We start from the raw sequence: 9,986 nt of genomic DNA on the forward strand, positions 1-9,986 counted from the left end.
CTTGAAAGGGGTGACATGAGAGAATATAGGTTTTGTTAATTCTTATTATACCAATGCCAGGGGGAGAAACCCAGTTTTGTGTTCCTGAGACAGGAGCTGCTTGCTCTTTGATCCCATTCTGACTTCCTTTCGGTGCTGAAAATTCCCCATGTTTTTCCAATAAATTATTATTAGTAGTAGCATTTTTGCCTAGACTGGCTAGCTAGAGTTGATTTCTGCAGCTGTCATATAGATAATATGTCACCATCACTTCTGTTTTTTTTTGGAGAGATTTTTTTTCGCTATAGGGTGCGTGCGCTCGCCAGACAGAGAGAGACACAGAGACAGAAAGCAAGAAATCACCCCCCAGAGGGGATGGTCACGCTGCAATCCCTTCTCCTCCATTCTCCTCCCGGGATCTTGGCACGCATGCACACGTGCCTGGCGTGAGTTTTAAGCCACCAGGTCCGGGACGCGAACCACAGTTGACTACGTGGGAGTCCAGCGACATAGCCATTATGCCAACTGCTGGTTCCCCATCACTTCTGTTTTGATAGCAATGACAGGTTTGTGATAACAGCAGTGCTTGTACAACCATTTGAATTTACTGGATTTTGTCCTCACCGTATCAATGAAAAAAATAGTTAGAAAATGGGAAAAGAAAAATGTTGGCAGAAGTAATAAGAAATAAATCTCTTAAATGAATATGGTTGAGATAACTGTATTCAACCATATATGATTGAATTTGGCATGAAAACAATGGAGAATCATTAGACTTGGGACCAGCAGTTAGTATAATGGCTATGTCGCTGACTCCCATGTAGTCGACCGCTATTTGAGTCCTGGACCCGGTGGCTTAAACTCATGCCAGGTGCATATGCATGCATGAGTGCCCAAGATCCTGAGAGGAGAATGGAGGAGAAGGGATTGCTGCGTGGCCATCTCCCCTGGGGGGGGGGGTGATTGAAATCAATCCTCCCTCTCACCCCCAAGGGAATGGCCACAGGACAATCCTTTCTTCCCATTCTTCTTTTTGGATTGTGAGCATGCATGCACACATGTCCTGTGTGATTTTCAAACTGTCAGGTCCAGGATTTGAAACATGGTCGATCATGGGGGAATCCAGCACCTTTACCACCATGTCACCTCCTGGCCTCAACTTCCCCTTTCTTAATCCACTCAATTCAATTTGATTCAACAAATATTTATTAACACCTACTTTATTTTGCATTGGTGAAGAGAAAGGATAAAGATTTCTGCCAGTATAGGAGCTTACATTCTAGCATTTACTTTCCTTTGTCCTACGAGTACTCTAACTTGCCCTTGGGCAATTCCCTCCCTTTCATCCTGGCTTCATATTCTTGCTTTTTATTCTAGAACCTGCAGACATCTTACTCCAGATCTTCTCAAAACAGTACTGCCAAGGGCCACTTGACCAACCGGATGCTTTCCCCTGAGAGAATTAAACCTTGAAAGGGGTGACATGAGAGAATATAGGTTTTGTTAATTCTTATTATACCAATGCCAGGGGGAGAAACCCAGTTTTGTGTTCCTGAGACAGGAGCTGCTTGCTCTTTGATCCCATTCTGACTTCCTTTCGGTGCTGAAAATTCCCCATGTTTTTCCAATAAATTATTATTAGTAGTAGCATTTTTGCCTAGACTGGCTAGCTAGAGTTGATTTCTGCAGCTGTCATATAGATAATATGTCACCATCACTTCTGTTTTTTTTTGGAGAGATTTTTTTTCGCTATAGGGTGCGTGCGCTCGCCAGACAGAGAGAGACACAGAGACAGAAAGCAAGAAATCACCCCCCAGAGGGGATGGTCACGCTGCAATCCCTTCTCCTCCATTCTCCTCCCGGGATCTTGGCACGCATGCACACGTGCCTGGCGTGAGTTTTAAGCCACCAGGTCCGGGACGCGAACCACAGTTGACTACGTGGGAGTCCAGCGACATAGCCATTATGCCAACTGCTGGTTCCCCATCACTTCTGTTTTGATAGCAATGACAGGTTTGTGATAACAGCAGTGCTTGTACAACCATTTGAATTTACTGGATTTTGTCCTCACCGTATCAATGAAAAAAATAGTTAGAAAATGGGAAAAGAAAAATGTTGGCAGAAGTAATAAGAAATAAATCTCTTAAATGAATATGGTTGAGATAACTGTATTCAACCATATATGATTGAATTTGGCATGAAAACAATGGAGAATCATTAGACTTGGGACCAGCAGTTAGTATAATGGCTATGTCGCTGACTCCCATGTAGTCGACCGCTATTTGAGTCCTGGACCCGGTGGCTTAAACTCATGCCAGGTGCATATGCATGCATGAGTGCCCAAGATCCTGAGAGGAGAATGGAGGAGAAGGGATTGCTGCGTGGCCATCTCCCCTGGGGGAGGGGTGATTTCTTACTTTCTGTCTCTCTTTCTCTCTCTCTCTCTTTCTGGCAAGTACACGCACCCTATAGCAAAAACCTCTCCAAAAAAAAAAGAAAAAAGAAAAAAAAAAGAATCATTAGGCTCAATGGAATTAAGTTAATTGAGTGCATATTCAATTATGAGAAAAAATAAGAAACTCAAAGAACACATATTAAATACTTAAAATATATAATACGATGTTGTATCTCTAAGGAGAAACAAAATAGAACAAGTGTTTAAGAATAAGAAATAACTGGGGGCCAGCAGGTAGTGTGGTGGTTAGGGCCTGGACACTCCCACATGGCTTGACCATGGTTTGAATCCCAGACCTGGTGGCTTGCTTTTTTACTTTCCCTCTCTCTCTGGTCAAATTAAAATAAAGAATTAATAAATACAATTAAATAATTCTTGAAAAAAAAGAATAAGAAATAGTATGATCACTCTTTAGAAACTTTTCTATAATGCATACTTTAAAAAATTACTTTTTATTTTGTTGGCACGTATATTCTTTTCTTTAAAGCTTATTTATTTATTTCTTCAGAAGGAGAGATTCATCCTTAACAGGGTTCCCAAGCTTCAATCTTCCCTAGGCTTAACTAGCCTGGATTATGGGTATGTGTGCATCTGGCATACACAGGAAAGTCTCAGATTGCAACTTTCCCACATGGATACAGCTGTGTCACCACTGTGCCATTGTCTGACTTGACATACATTTTTTTTTTTTTGAGAGGTTTTTGCTATAGGGGGTGTGCCCTTGCCAGGAAGAGACAGAGAGAGACAGAAAGTGAGAAATTACCCCCAGGGGGGATGGTCACGCTGCAATCCCTTCTTCTCCATTCTTCTCTCAGGATATTGGGCACGCATGCACATGTGCCCGGTGTGAGTTTAAGCCACCAGGTCGGGGACTCGAACCACGGTCGACTGCATGGGAGTCCAGCGACATAGCCATTATGCCAACTGCTGATCCTGACATACATGTTTTATAGGCATTAATTATGTAATGATATCACAATACACAGTCAGAAAACTTGAATACTTAACCATAGAGAAATGACTGAATAAATTTGGATACATTTATATAATGGAATATTATATAGCCATCAAAAGTATTTCCCATGAACATGTACAGATTGGAAAGGAGTCAAAAAAGTAAACTTATCTAAAGCGAAAAGGTTACTGAAGCAGATGACTCATGAGGTTTTTAAAATAATCAAATTCAGAGAAGCAGAGAGAAGAATGGTAGCTGCCAGAGGCCTAAGGGAGGAGAAATGAAGAGTTAATATCCATCAGAAATAAAGTTTCAGTTATGCAAGGTGAATAAATTCCAGAGATCTATTATATGACATTATGCCTATAGTTTGCAATACTGTTTTGTACTATAAAAATTCAAGAGAGCACTCTAATATGAAATGTTCTTATGCCCCTGCACAAAAGAAAAACATAGATGAAAAATACAATCCCGAATTTGCTTTTAAAAATGTCTTCATATATATGAAAAAAAAAAAAAACTTGGAAAGAAAAAAATATTCCAAAACTAGATAGTGAATTTTTGGATTTTTTTTTCACATTTATGCATTTTTTTAGATAGTAAATTTATGGATTTTTCACATTTATGTGTTTTTTTCACAATTTATTATAAAAGTTATTAGTAAAAATGACAAGTCTTTTCACAGGAATGAACCCAATAAATATTGATTGAGCTAGATATTTAGAAATAAATTAGTAACATATTTAAACATAAGATTAAATAGGTTGAACAGGAAGAGACAAATAGAATTGCCATTCTACAAAATCTTGTGTTGCGTCCTTCTCATTTAAGTAACTTTTAATTGTATTTTTTTCTTTTTTCTGTGTGTTGTTCTCATGTGTTAAAAATTCGGGAATATGAGAAACTACTCAGGAAAGTGAATGAATATAGAAATAATGGCTGTAAACTACAGTTGCCTTAACTGATTTTTCTGCTCAAATATCACTATTCTGTCTTATTTTAACTCTAACCAACCTCATAATCAGTTAATCAAATCTACTCAAATTAATTCTATTTATGAAAGCAACCCAAAATTTCAGATGTCTTAAGCCATTAAAATAAGTCCTTATAAGAATAACAGCAGTGAAACTCTGCTTGTTGTAGTAATAATTTATTGCAAACTTATAGTTTCTCTATGTGAACTGACAGTTCCATTATGAAGGGCCTACTCTTCTATTACTGTTTTGACTTGAATTTATCTACCAAAGAGTTCAGTGGTCTACTATCAACAAAGTTATATGTTTCAAATAAAAAAAAAATAAAAAAAGAAATAGCTAAAATCTCCAATAGAGATTAGTGTTGCATATGCACAATATTTTCAAACACGGCTTTATGTACTTTTCCCAAATTCTTCTTAATATTATAAACTGCTGCTGCTACTGTGATTTCTTTTTTCTTTTTAAATAAATTTTTCTTTTATTATTATGATTATTTTATACATTTGATCACTATACATCATTTAGCTTGCAAAGAGGATTTACCCAACATGAAATATACCTCAGACCAGTTCAGTTGAGAATACAAAATATCATCAATTGATAATAAACTAGTGTCCCACAAATGCCTTGCCTATTTCCCCTTCTGATTTCCTTCCCTATTCTCTTTTCCTCTCCCACCCTCCTTCCACACTGTCTGCAGTGTTCATAACTATTTTCAGTGCTTTTATGTCTGCCAATCTTTCCGTATCTACCATAGAGTGCAGATAGTCTATATATATTAAGTGGAGACATACAGTATCTTTCTTTCATAGCCTGACTTCACTCAGCAATAAATCTTCCACATTTGACAACTTCTTATCAAGTGCCAGGCTCTTGTTTTTTTGTTTTGATTTATTTATTTATTTATTTATTTATTTATTTTGACTGAACAGTATTTCATAGAGTATATGAGCCACACTTTCTCAATCTGTTCATCTGTTCATGGGCATTTAGGTTGGTTCCATGTCATAGTAATCATGAATAATAACACAGTAAACATTGATGTGCAAGCACTTTTCCAACTGAGCTTTCTCCTAACCTTTGGGTATATATCTAGAAGTGGAATTGCTGGACCATATGGTAGTTATATTTGTAGGTCTTTGAGGAACCTCTGTATTGCTTTCTACAGTGGCTGGACCAATCTACATTCTCACCAACAGTGTAAGAGATTTCTCTTTCACCACAACCTTGCCAACATTTATAATTTTTTTGTATTTTTAATCTTCACCATTCTGACAGGGGTTAGGTGTTATCTCATGGTGTTTTTAATCTGCATCTCTCTTAGGATGAGAAATGTTGAGCATTTCTTCATATGCTTTTTGGCCATTCATATGTCTTTCTGAGAGAGTTTTTTGTTCAACTCATTATCCCATCTTTTAATTGGGTTAATTATTATTTTGGTAGTAAGACACTTGAGTTCCCTGTGTATTCTGGTTATCAGTCTCTTATCTGAGAGAGTTTACAAAAATATTCTCCCATTCCGAGGGTTGTCAATTCACACTGCTTACTGTGTCCTTGGCTGTTTCAAAACTTCTTAACCTGTTGTAATTCCACGTGGGAATTACATTTTGGAAATTATTCTATTTTGGGAATTATTGCCTGTGCTTTGGGATCTTATTTAAGAAGGCTTTGCCTATCCCAATGTCTCCCAGAGTTTCCCTAATGTTTTTTTTTTTTTTTTTTTGGGGGGGTTTTTCTTATAGGGCGCGTGTGCTCACCAGACAGACAGAGACAGAGAGATAGAAAGCGAGAAATCACCCCTCCAGGGGGGATGACCACGCCGCAATCCCTTCTCCTCCATTCTCCTCTCGGGATCTTGGGCATGCACGCGCACACGCCTGGCGTGAGTTCTAGGCCACTGGGTCCGGGATGCAAACCGCGGTGGACTACGTGGGAGTCCAGCGACATAGCCATTATGCTAACTGCTGGCCTCTCCCCAATGTTTTTCACCAGAAGTTTTATAGTTTGAGGCCTTAGGTTTACATCTTTGATCCATTTTGAGTTGGTTTTTGTTAATTGTGAAACATAGGGATCCAGTTTCATCTCTCTGCAGGTGGATACCCAGTTTTTCCAACAGCTACTATGATTTCAATCCAGATATGGTAATGAACAGAAAGAAATGAATGTAGTAAAATTTTCCTCTTTTTGGTCTGTACCTTCTGTAGTCTTGACTGTGACACATTGGGACATGTTGGGCAAACCCACGGTCCTCTTGTGGGTGGTAATGATCATGTCATACAACATACATCAGAGTGACTCCTACATGTGTTTTGTTAAATAGTTAAAACAACAAGAACAATAAAGGATATCAAGTATCTTCACAAGATGAGTCTCAAAATATATTCTTGAGTAACTCTTTACATGCATTATAAGATGACAAGACTTCCAAAATAACTTACAATTAATTCATACCTCTTTCAAGCCTAAATAATATCAGACAATATCTGAAAATATTGGTCTTGAAACTTCAGGTTGCATACTTTTAAATTTATTATTATTATTGGTCTTCAAAACTATATTTGACTAACCAGCAGACATTCAACCTCTTTGTTTTTTATCAGAGAAAATTACTGAATATGAGTTTGTTGATGCTATTGGGGGTAGGTTTGTGCTAGAAGAAACCAATCAGGAGTTAACTTGCTTTTAAAGAATAATATTAAATTCATTAAAGTTGGAGATTTAAAAACTTAGTTCTTTCTTTATCTTTAAGGTTTAGTTTACAAAATTTAATATTTTGTTTATAAATCTACAGTAATGTTTAAGGGTTTTCAAATAATTTGGGGAGGTCTGTTTTCAAGAATATATGCCTTTAAATTTCATTAATAGATGTAATATATTTGTATATATTAATATATAATAGATTATATATATTCTTTTTAACTGCACCATTAATGTGATTGAAAAATTAAAGAATTTAATTATTTAAAAAAATCAATATAATTCATTAAAATTACAAATGCAGAAAACTTAAAATGATCTGACATTATGTAAAAGCTAAGATTTCTACTTAAAATTGCATGGCTCAGCCTCTGTGTCACAACTGGTGGTATAACTAGTCTGTGGAGCTGGAAGCCGTAGGCCAACCATGGTTTGAGTCCCTGGCCCAGTTGGCCTGAAAACACACTAATTATGTGTATGCATGCCTGGAAACCTAATTGATCAGAAGGATGGAACATTGGGGAAAGAAGATCACGGTATGACTGAGCCCTGCAGTAGTTGCTTTTCTTTCTTTTTTGTCTCTGCCTATCTCTCTTGTATGTATGCCCTTAATTATTTAAAAAAATGAATATATTTAAATTTTGGTGATACATTTAAATTCAGAATGACAAAGATACTATTTTAATAAGCCGATTCTCTTAAATGCAATACATATTTTAAAATAGTAAATATTCACTGATTTTATAGTGCCGAAAATAATAACACAAGGGGTGTGATTCTAACCCAGAATGTTACTGGTGATGCAGGATATCTCACACTCCATTTGGCTGTCTGCCACAGTCTGAATGTTTGTGTTCCCCCAAATTCTTATGTTGAAATCCTAACTCCAAGGTGATGAAATTAAGAGATGGGAATTTGGGGATTGAGTAGGTCACAAAATGGAACCTCATGATTGGGATCAGTGTCCTTATAAAGGAAGGTCTAGAGCACTGCCTTATCCTTTACTGTGTGAGGACAAAGTGGGAAAGTGCCATCTATGAATCAGAAAATGGGACCTTGTCAGACACTAAATTTCTTGATATCTTTTTTTTTTTTTGGAGAGGTTTTTTTATAGGACACGTGCGCTCTCCAGAAAGACAGAGAGAGACAGAGAGACAGAAAGTGAGAAATCACTCCCCAGGGAGGATGGCCATGCTGCAATCCCTTCTCCTCCATTCTTCTCTCAGGATCTTGGGCATGCACACACACGTGCCCAGTCTAAGTCACCAGGTCTGGGACTCGAACAGTAGTCGACTACGTGGGAGTTCAGCGACATGGCCATTACACTAACTGCTGGTTCCTCTCTTGATACTTTGATGTTGGAATTCCTCATCTCTAAAACTGTTGAGAGGTACGTTTCTGCTGTTTATAAGCAATCTATCTTATTGTTTTTCTTTTTTTTTTTTTCTAGCCACATGGGCAAATGTTCTAGTCCCCTTATCTGCTTCCATTTGGTAGCTTTCTCCTGCTTCATTTTCTCTCTGAGAGGCATGCTCCTCATAAATCTTTCTGGGGAGCTGAAGGTGGATGGTCTGTCTTCTGTAACTGCTTCATACTGTAAAGGGGCGTTGACTCTACTTATTAGGGATCATGGAACTCTCACTCTGTCTGACCTAGGTGGGAGAGTAGGGCCAGGGACAGGTTGTTGGGATAGTCCTGAGGTGTGTCATGAAGAGGGCTATGAAGAGGGCTATCATCCGTGTTGTATGACTTGCAGTAGAATTAAGTGGAGGTCCCAAGTGGTGGATAGCCCTGTTGTACAGTTATTTGCCATTTTACAGCTTCTAAGCAAGAAGAGATAGAAGTCTCCTTGTGTATCCCCCTGGCTTAGCTCCTTATCTCCTTCAAGTCTTTGCTCAAAAGTCCTCGACCACCTCATTTTCTGCCTTTTAATCTGGATTCTCGTTAGTGACATATGTCCCCTTTTCACATGGTATATAATTTCCTTGTTAGAAGCAGAAAAATTTTCCTAGAAGTGAATTCTGAGATAAAATTGGAGTGTGTGTGGTTTACTTGGGAGGTGAGTCCAAGATACACAAATAAGGGAATGGGATTTTGGGCCAGGGGAAGGAAGATTATTACACAGATTATCTTTGTGGCTCAATTACGTCCCACTAAGAGGTGAGAAATATGGGTTATGTGTCTACCAATACCCATTCTTCCCTTTTTAAAGGTTGTTTTCAGGCCTTCAATACTCATTTCAGCCTTGCCTTGAGTGTGGGCAGAGTGCCCCTGTCACTTGTGCAGTGGGTTGCAGTTGTTCATAGTTAACAGTTTTAAAATAGTGAGTATGGAGAAAATGCCAAGAGGGCACTGGCATAATCAGTTATAGTTGTTTATAGTAGTATTTCCCCAACTAGAAGGTGAGGTCTGTGATCTACAAAGGTAGAGATTCTGTTTTTTCTTTTTCTCTTCTCTTTTATTTCTTCTCTCCTCTCCTCTCCTCCCTTCTCCTCCTCTCCTCTCCTCTCTCCTCTCCTCCTTTCCTCTCTTCGTTTCTCTCTTCTTCGCTTTGCTTTGCTTTTCGCTTTGCTTCTCTTCTCTTTTCTCTCCTCTTCTCTTCTCTCCTCTTCTCTTCCTTCCCTTCCCTTTCTCTTCTCTCATCTTCTCTTTCCCATTTTCCTTTCCTTTCTCTTTCCTTTTATCTCTTCCTTTCCCTTCTCTTTCCTTCTCCTTCCTTCCCTTCCCTTTCCTCTTTCCTTTCTCTTTTCTTTTCCTTCCCTTCCCTTCCCTTCCCTTCCCTTCCCTTCCCTTTGCCTTTCTTTTCCCCTCCTTTCCTTTCCTCTTTCCTTTCCTTTCCTTTCCTTTCCTTTCCTTTCCTTTCCTTTCCTTTCCTTTCCTCTCCTCTCCTCTCCTTCGATCTCTTTCTTTCACAGATCTCTGC

The sequence above is a fragment of the Tupaia chinensis genome, unplaced genomic scaffold, assembly GCF_000334495.1.
Source record: "Tupaia chinensis unplaced genomic scaffold, TupChi_1.0 Scaffold000654_1, whole genome shotgun sequence".
Classification (NCBI taxonomy): Eukaryota; Metazoa; Chordata; class Mammalia; order Scandentia; family Tupaiidae; genus Tupaia; species Tupaia belangeri.